Below are 13,706 nucleotides of genomic sequence, written 5' to 3'. Positions count from 1 at the left end.
CTAGCAGGATCACTCATTGGATGCATAATTTGATTCCTCATCCAAGGAGTGCCCATGTTACCTACTTTTGATGGACCTTGCTACATGAAAAATGAGAAATACAAGAGAAGTGGTATTGCAATCACGTTTTTTTCGTTCATTTTCCATTTTTCATGTAGAAGGGTCCATCAAAAGTATGCAACATGGGTACTCCTTGGATGAGGAATCAAATTCTGCATCCAATGAGTGTTCTTTCTCGAAATATAAGTAAAACTGTAGGGAGGTAAATTGAAAATACGAGTTGAAAAAATAGTGGTTTTTTTTTCCCTTTAAAATTTGATGATGTAATCTAATATTATTTTATTAAATTTGATGATGTAATCTAATCTTATTTTATTATTTCCACTATTATTTTATAATATTCCTTAGGAGGCCCATTTTAGACCTCAAAATTTCTTTAATGCTTCCTTAAAGATAAGTGCCTTCTAGATTTATGTTATTTCTTTATGACACTGCTCTTGTTTAGATTTATCATTTTAATTATTGCTTGCCCTTCCTGCATGAATATTTATTTGAATACATCCAAATTCCTGATGAAGATGTGATAATTAGATCCTTCTTGAGGATCATCTAGATGTTAAAGAGTGTAGGAAAAGAGATATAGTGCAGGAAGAGAAAAGTTGGAGCAAGAACAAGAAGCTAGAACAAGAAAAGGAACTTGATGTAAATTTATTCAGGGAGCAAGTGGAAAGTATTTTTGGGCATATGCAAGATGACAAGGTATATATGCTAATCAAGTGCTACAAGTTTCTAAGGTATCCGAATATTACGACGTATGTATACTTGTTACAATTTAACTGTAATATTGGGATGGCAAGCTAATCCCTGAGGTATGACTAGAATAGTGCCCTTCAGAAAAGTCTTGATTCATAAAGTATTCTATGTGTAATGCATGCCAGTCAGATACATATTGGAGTAAGTTTGATCCCCAGTACATTTGATATACTGATGCTTTTTTTTATAGTTTAAATCTCATCGATATTTGATATCATGATTTTCTCTAAAGATAAAGCATAACTGGAAATATTGAATTTGATATATTGTAACTTGATATTGTTTTCAATGCTTGTAATGAGTATCGTAACCCTGATGGCTATAGTGTGGTTGTAAGATTGATACTCAGGATTTACTAACTGTCTTCATGTTGATCTTGATAAGGCTTTGATAAGTTGTAACTGCTATGATGACTTAAAAACATTTAACAATGTGTCAAGATTGGATGCCCTGAGTTGATGATAAGACACTTAAGGAAATGATTGTATAACATAATAGAGATGTGACATCGAATGGAGGTACTCTTGTAAGCTACCCTAATTGTATTACATTAAACCTTGATGAATGACTGACAACATGTTCATATATAATCGTAAAGCCAAATTGAATAGCTGATGATGACTTGTCATGAGAGTAATAGATATATGATTTCCTAATATAGTTTGATTTTGTGATCTATGATAGTCTTGATGCATGACATACAAGATTGACGATGATTTTAGAGGCCTCCCATTCAAAGGGACAGACCTTGATGAGATCCCAACACCTATTATTATTTGCATAATAAGTGTAAAATTGAGGCTACCTCAGAGGTTTTGAGGTGGATGAATAGGAGACCCATGATTGTAGATTAAAATAAGTCTTCTGAACTTGGATTGATGATCATTTGATATGTCCTTCTTTGTTATGCAACCACTCACAAAATAGAAGAAAATATAGATAAACGACTTCAAAATAAGCCTCTTCGAGGGGGAAAACTCCTTTACATTACACAAATGAACAATTCTTGGATGATTCAAATGAAAAAACCTCCTTTCTATATATAGAAGTCTAAGGAGTCACAATATAATCAAAGCTGACATAACAATAATAATATAACGACACAACAATAACAATAGTGGGCTTCTATGGGGCACAATAATAACAATGTGGGGACAACTGGGGCACAGCAATAGCAATAAGGGGATACAATGACAATAGTAATGGGGGAATCACTAGTATTATAGGGACCTAACATGCCCCTCTCCTTCAAAAAAGTGTTGTCCTCAATGCTTGAGTAGTTTTGGATGCTTCTGTATAAAATTCTCATCCTCCCATGTGGAATCTTCAGCAGGTAAGTTCTTCCACTTGATGAGATACTCTAAAATTGATCAACTTCGTAGCTGTCGAGTTCTTGTTTCTATGATTGCTTCAGGTTCCAATATGCTTTTTCCTTCCTCGTCAAGTTTTGGAAATATTGTTTGAACCGGGAGCTTGTCACCTATAACCTTATTTAAGCATGGAACATGGAAAATTGGGTGCACTGAAGAAGATGCTGGAAGCTCCAATTTGTATGCCACGGTACCAATCTTTTGCAACACCTTGTACGGACCATAATACTTTGGTGATAATTTATTATCCTTCTTAGCTTGCTTGAGGAAAATTTGTTTGTATGATTGTAGTCGTAGAAATACCTAGTCACCTACATCAAAACTTCTTTCACTGCGATGTTGATCTGCCTGTTTTTTCACTCTATTTTGCGCCAAAGTGAGGTTATCCTTTAAGAGTTTTAGAACCTGTTGTTGATGCTCGATGTGATCTTCCACTACTTGAACCTTAGAATTTTCTCTTAAAGATGTTGTGATGGATGGTGGATGATATCCATAAAGTTTCATAAATGGGGTCATTTTTGCTGCAATATGGAAGGAAGTGTTATACCACCATTCAGCCAGAGGCAACCACTTGACCCATTGTGTTTTTTTATCAGATACAAAGCAACAAAGATATCCTTCCAAACATTTGTTCACTATCTCAGTTTGCCCATCAGATTGAGGATGATAAGATGAACTATGAGCTAACTGAGTACCCAGATAAGAAAATAATTCAGTCCAAAATTTCCAATGAAAACGGGATCTCTGTTGCTTACAATAATATTTGGGTTTCCATGTAGCTTTTGGATCGTTTCCATAAATGCAGTAACAATTATGCGAGCTTTAAATGGATGAGATAATGCACAAAAGTGTGTATACTTGGTAAGTCTATCAACTACCACCATGATGACATTATTTCCTTCAGACTTAGGTAAACTTGTGATAAAATCCATTGAAAGCTCCTCCTAACGCTGACTTGGAATGGATAAAGGTTGTAACAGACCCGAGGTCTTAATTGTCTCAACTTTATTTTGTTGGAAAACCAAACATTCTGCCACAAACCTTCGAATATCAGATTTAAGGCCATCCCAAAAAAATTCTTTCTTAACCCTATGGTAAGTTTTTAAAAATCCTGAGTGCCCTCCTAAGGGAGAGGTGTGCAATTCCAAAAGAATATTTTGTTTGAGTTGGGAATTCTTATAGAGGTATAAATGATCTTTGTACCATAACGAATCATATTTGTAGCGAAATTTATCATATGTACTGGGATCTCGCTACGACTTTTGAATGAGTGCCCACACTTCTTCGTCATTCTTCCATTCATCCCTTGCTTCGTTTATCCAATCTGGTTGGATGATAGAGATGGCGCAAAGCAATGCTTTCACATCCTCATCCTTTCTTGAGAGTGCATCTGCAACAACATTTTTCTTCCTTTTTTTGTAGATGATTTCAAAGTCATAACCGAACATCTTTGTGACCCATTTTTGCTGCTCTTCTGAAGATAAGCTTTGTTCTAAAGAGTATTTAAGACTATCATGATCCGTTTTTATCTTGAAGTGTCTTCCCATTAGGTAAGGTTTCCATTTCTTAAGTGCATGTAGTATTTCCAACATTTCCTTCTCATAAATAGCTTTGTGTAAATACTTTTCTTTGATTGGACGACTTTCAAAGTTAATGGGTCTTCCTTCTTGTATTAAAACAACACTAATTCCATTTCCTGAGACATCACATTCCACAATAAAGTTTTTTGTGAAGTCTGACATAGCTAAGACCGGTGCTTTGCACATTTCCTCTTTAAGATATTCAAAGGCCTTCGTTGCTTCTGGAGTCCAAGAAAATGCATCTTTCTTCAGTAATGTCATTAGAGGTGTTGCTATTTTCCCATAATTCTTAATAAACTTGCGATAGTACCCTGTCAACCTGAGAAATCCTTGCAGATGATTTATGATGTGGGGATTTTCCATTCCTTAATGGCTTTAATTTTGCTAGGGTCTACCTTAACACCTTCATGAGATACAATATGACTCAGATATTCCACCTCCTATACTCCAAAGAAACATTTGGAGGTTTTTGCAATTGTTTCTCCTCCAATAGTTTGAGCACCCTGTCAACATGTTGAACATGATCCTTCCAAGACTTGCTATAGATCAATATATCATCAAAAAATACTAGCACAAATTTTCTAAGGAAGGGTTTGAAAATGGAATTCATCAAACCTTGAAATGTAGAAGGTGCATTGGTAAAGCCAAAAGGCATGACAAAAATTCATAATGACCCTCATGAGTTCTAAATGTTGTTTTCAGAATGCCTTCAGTCTTCATTCTGATTTGATGATATCATGAGCGAATATTCAACTTGGTGAAGTAAATTGCTCCATGTAATTCATCCAATAATTCATCAATGACAGGAATGGAAATTTATCTTTAATAACGAACTTTTTGAGCTCCCTATAATCCAGACACATGCGCCATGATCAATCCTTCTTGTTCACCAATACTACTGGAACAGAGAACGAACTTTGACTAGGTTGAATTATACCAACCTCTAACATTTCTGCAACCATACGTTCAATTTCACTCTTTTGGGCATAGGGATATCTGTAAGTCCTGGTGTTTGGAGGAACACTTCCTGGAATCAAATGAATAGTATGATCATGATCACAAATAGGTGGGAGGCCTTTGGGAGTCTCAAACACCTTGGAATGATCGTGCAAGACTTTTTAGAGATCTGGAGAAATATATGATTTCAATGTGGGAACTTCTAGTGAACATAATTGTGCAATTACGCCCCGTTATTATTTATTTATAATATTTGTCATGCCATTAGAGCTAATTATCTTTCTCGGTTTCCTTGTGATACCCCTTAATTCAAGTTCCTTTCCTTCCCAACAAAATTTCATTAAAAGTTCTTGAAAATTAAAAGCTATCGTACCCAAAGATTGTAGCCATTGGACTCCTAGTACAACATCAACACCACCCATTGGAATAGAAAGCATAGGACTATTCAATACATATTCTCCCATGCATAGCTTGATATTATGGCACTTTCCAAAGAAATTTACGATTCCTCCATTTGCAACCATCACTTGAAATTCTGGTGCTGGATATAGGAAGCAATTCAATTCATTTGCTATCTTACAATGAATAAAATTATGGGTGCTACCCGAATCAATCAACACTACTACCTTTTTCTTCTTGATATGTCCTTCTATCTTGAGAGTTTGAGGAGTAGTAATTCTTGCCAATACATTGCAAGGTATGGTTGGATTCATTTCTTCTTTCTCTAGGGTTGATTCCTGATGTATATCCTCTTCTTTTGACATTTATTGTTCATTTTCTTCCTCCTCTTCAAAATCTATGTAAAATAATTTCTTCTCAGCACACTTATGACCTTTAGTGTATTTGCTATCACAACTGTAACAAAGCCCCTTTGCTAATTTTTCTTCCAATCGTTGTAGTATCGACCTTGTAGGTCGTGGAAGGCTAGGGGCAACAACACTTCCATCTTTATAGTTGTGAGTGGTAGGCTTCCTTGTTGCCATAATTTTGCTTTCAACTTTTCTTGCCAACCTGAATGCCTTCTCCAATGAATCAGGTTCCCAAAGGTGAACCTCATGTTGGATGCTATCCTTTAAAGTCCCTATGAACACAACAATCTTATGCTCCTATGGAATATCATTTACCCTTATATTCAATTTTTGGAGGTCCTCAATGTGCTCTACCATTGAACCCTTTTGTTTGAGATTTATCAGTTGGCTAAAGAAGTTGTTGCTCTTTGTATCCTTATAATGTGTTATCATTTTGTCTATAGAAATTGACCAAGTGATAATTTTCTTACGAGAGAAAAGCCATTGATACCATACAAACTGATTGGGTTCCAAATATAAAGTTGCAATGCGTACCTTTTATGTATTTTTTACAATATGGAGATCGAAATATTGTTCCATCTGTAGTATCCATGTTACAAGATCCTTGCCATCAAACATCCTCGTATCGATCTTTGGAACATGGTGGGTCTTTATTCCAACGTTAGAGTCTATGAAATCATGAGTAACATTTCTTTTGTTCTCATCATGAGTTTCTTCTACTACCTTTCTGCCATTAGGAAGAATTTCTTGTAGCAACTTTGTCAAACCTTCCATGTCTTTCTTCAAATCTTCAATGTTGTCCTTTTTCGAATCATGATTAACATTTCTTTTGTTCTCATTATGAGTTTGTTGTACTACCTTTTCGCCATTAGGAAGCCTTTATTGTAGAAACTTTGTCAAACCTTCCTTCCAACCTTCCATGTCTTTCTTCCAATCTTCAATGTTGTCTTTCAAGCCATCCATCTTAGCTTCTGTTACTTTTTGTGAGAGAAATTTGTTGCACTTGGTCTCGTAATTTTGATATATCTTGTTGCATTTCTTCCTCCTCTTCATGTGTCATAGTAGAGATTTTGGGTTGCTTACTAGGTGTTGCCATTTTCTTTCTTCGAGGCATCAACTAATGATAATTTTCTTCCTTATTCCCTTTTAATCACTTAAAACTAAGTTTTCAAACAAAACTTATGCAAATTTTTATAAAGACTACACACCTTTTTTTTTTTTTTTTTTAATTTGTGGGAGCTTGATATTCAATTTGATTTAACTTTGATATTTCACATTTCCAAGGTCTAAAATTGCAAACTATGGTAGCCCTCTGAGTCCTCTTTCCAACGCCACCAGTCTGATCTAAATTGGATTCTCCAATAAAGAGTTATGCCCAATCTCCCAATATGACCTAATTATACACTTTTTTAGTAGAGATAACTTGTACGAAGTTCCACGTGTCACTGTTTCAACCTTAGGACCTAAAAATGATGCACAAAAAACTACAGTCCATTCGCTTTCTGTAACTTCTTACGAAATTTCAATTTGATACTCAAAGACAAATTTATGACGATTTTCCAAAGGTCACCTGTTTGGGTTGTAATTCAGGATCTTGCAAAAATCCTAAGTTCCTTGGATCATATCTCTGAAAATATAGCGAGACAAGAACCGAAATTTAGACTCGAGGTTCATCAAGATTTTGGCTCAAATGGGTTTTTCTTTCAGCTTTTGAAAGATCGTATAAATTTTTTTATAATGAGAATTCCATGATGATTTGTTTGGAGCAGAGAAACCCTACAATCCAAAGCTCTGATACTGAATGTTATGCAACCAACGCAAAAAATAGAAGAAAAGATAGTTAAACGACTTCAAAATAAGACTATTCGAGGGGGAAACCTCCTTTACATTATACAAATGAACAATTCTTGGATGATTCAAATGAAAAAACCTCCTTTCTATATATAGGAGTCTAAGGAGTCACAATATAATCAAAGTCGACATAACAATAATAATATAAGGGCACAACAATAACAATAGTAGGCTTCTATGGGGAACAATAATAACAATGTGGGGACGACTAGGGCACAACAATAAAAATAAGGGGCTACAATGACAATAGTAATGGGGGAATTAATAGTATTATAGGGACCTAACATTGTTAATGAATGTTATGTACTAGCAATTCATTGCTAACAGGACTAGTTAACCCCACGCAGTTTCATGAACCTCTTCTCATGTAGAAGTGTTTTGTCAGAAATATGGCATGCTAGATTCATTTAACGGATTATTGTTTCTAGATCTGATGGATCCTTGTGTTGCATGGATGCATCCTGAGCTAAACAAAGTCAACACACACAAACACACATAGTTGAGACATATACATCTTCATGGATTGAGAGAATGTTGTTGTATGAGATAATCTTAGGCTTGTGGTTGATGCCTCCCTGCGTAATAGGGAGAAAGGATGAATATAGTATTCTTTTCTTTATGATATGTATTTTCTCTAACATTATATTTGATTCAATGTCCTATATGAATTGGAAAACAAAAGATTGTTGTTCGAAAGTACTACATAAGGAAGTATGGTTGAACTCTTCAGTGAGTTGTTTGAGCCAATACCAGATATGAGAACTTTGATATGTTTTGATCTTTAGAGAGCAACATGGATTGATGGATGTGACCCTCCCGGGTAAGGGCATTGGGCTGGTCGAGAACATTGAGCATGCTTTTCACCCTGTTGATCTCCCAAGGTAGGAATGTAGCAGTAAGGGTTCCTGGGGTTGAGGTACCTCTGGAAAATAGGATAGGGTGTGTATCTTTACCCCTATGGTAAGTCGATCTCACCTATTGTTGCTTTGACAAAGTATACCCCAGTTGGCATCCTACCCACAAGTTGGGCTTGTTGGGATTGGACCTCCCCATCTGGCCAATGGGTTGAGGTGACTTGAGATAGGTTGTGTATCCTTAACCATGTGGTAAGTTGATCTCGCTCAAGTCTTGGATGTAGGTGTTATATCACTTGAATCTTAAGGGTCTCGATGGAGGATCAAGAGACAATAGGACAGAGTGTGATCCTCAAGTCAATATCACCTATTATCACTAAATGATAGGATAGAGTGTGATCCTTGAGTAGATCTCGCCTATTGTACCAGGTCAATATGACAGAGTGTGATCTTTGCCCTTCTAGTAAGTATATATCGCCTATTGATAAAGGGTTGAGTTGGAACCCCCTGTGATGAGGGTTGAGTTGGAAATCCCATGTGATGATTCTTCTTCAGATGACTATATTAATGATTGGATATAGGATGGAAGTTGGATGCTCCCCAATGATGATGATTGAGTTGATAGGGTGGTAGTCGAAGCTCCCCGATGATGATTCTTCTTCTTCTTCTATTGGATTAAAATTGTTCAATTGATGATCAAAGGAAATTGAGACGAAATGTGATGAGATGGATGCTTTGTTGATATAGTTGAGATGGAGGGTTTGAGGTTCGATCTCCACAACCTTTGATTGTATTATTATTTTATGAAATAATTCCACATGTTATGATTGAGACATCTCATATGAGATGAGACTTTTGATGCAAATGGAAATTCCTCCTTAGCTGAGAGGGAGTATTGAAATTGGCAACTAGGGAGAAATTCCCATCCTGCACCACCTATTGTGATCTCATTAGAGGAAATTTTAGCCTAAAAGTGCCGATGAAATTTTCACATACATAATATGTAAGCAAATCAAAATCCTTTAAATTTAAAATGAGGTACATGTAAATATTTTGAAGGGAAAATAAATTAAAAAACTACCTTTTTAATTGTATTTTTTGCTTATCTCCTTATATGTTACTCAATTTTCAAGTGTAGACACTCGTTGGATGCGAAATCATTTTTTTCATCCAACGAGTACCAATTATGCATACTTTTGAGAAGACCCGCATTGATAAAAAATGAAGATACATTAAAAAAATGTGTTCAACACGTTTTTTTAGTGTATCTTCAAATTTTATCAATGCAGGTCTTCTAAAAAATATGTATAATGGGTACTCGTTGGATGTGGAATTTAATTCCACATCCAATGAGTGCCTACACTTTAAATTTGAGTAAATGTGTAAGGAGATAAGCCAAAAAATACAATGAAAAAAATTGTTTTTTTCTTTTGCCTCCAAAACTCATAACTTTTATTTTATTATTTTTCCTTAGGAGGCCACTTTTAGGTTGAAATTTCTTCTAATGTTTCACTCGGTTAGACAAACAAATATTATTTATCAATTAAATTCATTTTGGGGTCAAAGATTATCAATGTCCTCATTTAAGTCAACGTCAAATTGGAGGGAAATTTTATTATTTGAAAATTTGGAATTTGCCTAAGTTGACCTCATGCCGGCTTGCCTCCAAGAGGCACCTTTCACATTGGAAAATTAGTATAAATACCTCATTGAGATAATCTCCAAATAACACAATTCAGATGGTATATATGGTTCTGAGATATTTCAGATGTGGCTTCTCTTTGTACTTTCTGCAAGGGTTAGACTTGCATTCACTGTGGGACTTTCGCTCTTGAGGAGTCGCATTCTCCACAGGACCTTCACTTTTGGAATGTGGATACAAGACTCATGCTCACTACAGGACTCACCTTTGGTACTACCAAAATTGACAAGTTCTTCAATGACAAAAACTCGTTTTTGTTTGATAATTACTGTTAGCTTTACTGAACAAGAAATAAAAAATGGATTCAAAATGCTCTCAGAGGCTGCAAAAATGCTTATAATCATGCCAAAGGATTCATTGATGCTGTCAAAATCCTCAAATTATGGCTAAAAGCTTTCCACCGATTGAAAAAGTTGCAAGAGAAAAGCCCTTTGGTGGGTGGAAATACACTATCGGGAGGCGGAAATACCCCAAAAACTATGCAAAAGCCAAGATTACAGGCTTAAGGATCTGCTTCAATCTCAGCCGTTGGATCTGGCCGATCAACGGTCCAGATCGCGTCGGCGTATCGCAATCGGAGCAGGAGGCAGTGGCAGCGACATGAGACTTCGTCGATGAGCGATCACCGATATCGCATCAGCATATCGCAATGGAGGACTTACAAAGGAGTTGGGCTTTATTATTCGCCGATGAGCGATCGCCGATATCGCATCGGCGTATCGCTATCCGCATTGTCAAAGGGGCGGGTGCAATCGCCGATGGGCCGGATCCGACAGCCATACAGCGCTGCATTTTATATTATATCGGGTCCGCGACGGTATCGCATCGGCAGGAGGCAGTGGCAGCGACAAGACTTCACCCGATGGGCTGGACCCGATGGCCATTCAGAACTCCATTGCATAATGTTTCAAATCCGCGCCCGTCGCTTTTTCATTGTTTTTATGTATTTTCTTTGTATAAAGAAAATACAAAGGAGGCCTTTTCAATGGTTATGTTTGCGATGCGATAAGCCCGGACCCGATGGGTTCCCAAAGCAAAATGGTATTATATTTCGGGTCCGCCAGAGCCATTGTTTTATGATTTTGTAGCATTTCTTCGTGTATTCCCAAGTATAAAGAAACAAAGGATCGGCCAGCCTAAGGTATGCATTGCAGCCCAAATGACGGACCCGATAAATGATTAAGCCATGAATGAACCTTTTGAAGTTCAGGTGAAGCATTAATGGGCGGGAATGAGTAGTTTGACAGTATTCCACTGTTTAATAAGCAGCAGTCATATTAAAGCCATTCAATGATTCAGCAGCAGCATTTAATCAACAGTATGGCCGAGGAGGAGCAGGACACCGCCGATCGAATCAAAGCATTCAATGGTTATGGATTTTACCCATATTTCATTCCACCTGCCCAAAGAAGGACCGCAGAGAGCCAGAGGGAGGAAAATCCATTTACAGCACAGCCAGATTCGTATCAAGGGCCCATTCCTGAATGTAAATGTTGTTGGCCCTCATTTATTGATTCCTGCACGCATAACCAGTAGAGCAATTTTGTAAACAAACTCTATATATACCCAGAACAGAGATGTAATCAGGGGATGAATGTTTTGATGAATGAGAGCTTATTGTAGCCTTTTAACTTCTAGAGACTGTTAATACTATGAGACCTGCAGTTTCTGGTGTTGATTTCCATTAATACAAGCTTCTTTCGCTATCGCCTGCTCGCTTTTCACTCCTTCTATGTTCTAGGCTCTGCCTGCTTTGCATTTTGTTGATGTGCTGTGAATATTTGGCATTTGAAGGGCTGTCATCCCACCTCTATGTTAAAATTTAGTGGTTCATTGAAAATTGTTTGCAGGTTGTTATTGTTCTAATAACAGAGAGCTGTCATCCTCACTGTTTATTGAATAATAGTCTTACAGATCCTCTAACCGGTTGCAGCTGGCCATCACAGAGCACTGTGTATCTGCTGGTGCAATCAGTCTTCTCCATCATCACTTTTACTTTAAGCTGCGAGTAGTTAGTGGTTGAAAGCCTTGTAGTTTGGGGATCTTCACCCATGTCTGGGGCAAATCATAATAGGAGTGGTTATCTGGCTTAAAGGTGCTGCACATCTTCCATTTATCCATCATTTTATCCAACAAAACTGTTGAATTTTTAATGTTCCTGAGCATCACTAATATACAACCTACGTGAGTTTCTTGGGGTGATAACATTAATTGGCGCTGTTGCTGGGGACAGGAGAATCGAAGCTCAGCTTCCCTGGGAGAACGACACAACTTCAAACTTTGATGACAGACAAAGTTTTGAACACAGATTTTGGTTGTAATCATCTGTCTAGCGACTCCACTGGAGGAAGGCCATTCTTTGGCGACTCCACATTGAAGTTCTGGCGCAGTTTGTGAGGCATACTAGAAGAAATACGCAGAAATCTCCAGTTGTTCCAGTGCCTGACCCTGAAAAGATTGTTAACCCGAAGAAAACATCGCAGAAAGGAGCATCAGGATCAGATAAGCCCAAGAAGTCTTATTTGTCTCTGCATGAGGAGTTTTTAGTTGAAGATACACAATTTGAAGACTTAGAGCCTAGTATCGTTAAGGAAGAAATACCTGCAGAGATTCATAAAGCTCCTTCTCCATTTAGTTCCCCTTTGAATCTGAGTCCGAAGAAACTTTCCCATACTGTCCAGAACATCCCAATATCTTTCCCACCCATTACATTATCTCATACTGCTCCATCTGTTAGTATTCTTCCGCATATTCCAAACATGGCAGGGCAGCAAGCACCTACTAGGATTGAAAGGATTGTTGCTGCTAGATATGGACCTTTGATATTTCCTACACCTCTAAATGCCATGCCTGCAGGAGAATATCAAAAATATATGCCCAAATTTACTGGAACAGAGGGAGTGACAGCAGAAGAACATCTTGAAGCTTTTTACAATTATGCTGATAATTTAGACATAAGTGAGAATGATGTATGGATGAGAGTTTTTGTCCAGAGTCTTGATGGAGAGGCTAGGAAGTGGTTTAGAGAATTACCCCAGAGATCTATAATAGATATAGAAGCATTAGATGAGGAATTCTTGAAGAAATGGGGAGATAAGAAGGACTTGTTGTATTATCATACAGAGTTTGGAAACTTGAAAAGAGAAAAGGGTGAGTCTTTGCCTAACTTCAATAAAAGATTTAATAGAATGTATAATAAAATTCCAGTTGAGGTAAAGCCTACCCCCACTGCTGCCAAACTCACATATGCCAATGCTTTTGACTCTGATTTCTGCTTATTGCTCAGAGAAAGACGATGTGCTACTCTGGGTGATATGCAAGAAGCAGCCCTGGAGGTGGAATCCAATATTATGGCAGCAGAAAAGTTGAAGAGTCAAGTTGATAGAAGAAGGCCGAGAGGTGAGGCTTCTTCTTCCACTGCATCAACTTCCGAGCCTAAGTTAGACAAAATGACCAAAATGACCAAAATGATAGAGTCATTGGCTGCTGAAATTTCTAAGTTAAAGGTTGAACAGACTTCAGGCAAAACAAGGCAGCAAAACACATTTGTTCCAAGAAATCCAAACCCATTCAGAAAAGCAAATGAGCAGCTACAGATTATACAAAGGGGTGAAGAAGCAAGAGAAGATCATAAAGTAAAAGCTCCCTTTTAGAATGCAGTCATGGAGGGGGAACAATATGAAGAAGATGAGGATGAAATTCACTGCTTGGAGGATAAAGGTAGTGCTGCATTTTTAACATTGGCCTAATATGAAGAGTCATTGCTGCAA

This window comes from Pinus tabuliformis, chromosome 7 (assembly GCF_031772625.1).
Source record: "Pinus tabuliformis cultivar Carrire ecotype Pingquan chromosome 7, CPIR1, whole genome shotgun sequence".
NCBI lineage: Eukaryota > Viridiplantae > Streptophyta > Pinopsida > Pinales > Pinaceae > Pinus > Pinus tabuliformis.
The sequence above is the reverse complement of the archived record's forward strand: the minus strand, read 5'-3'. Positions refer to the sequence as shown.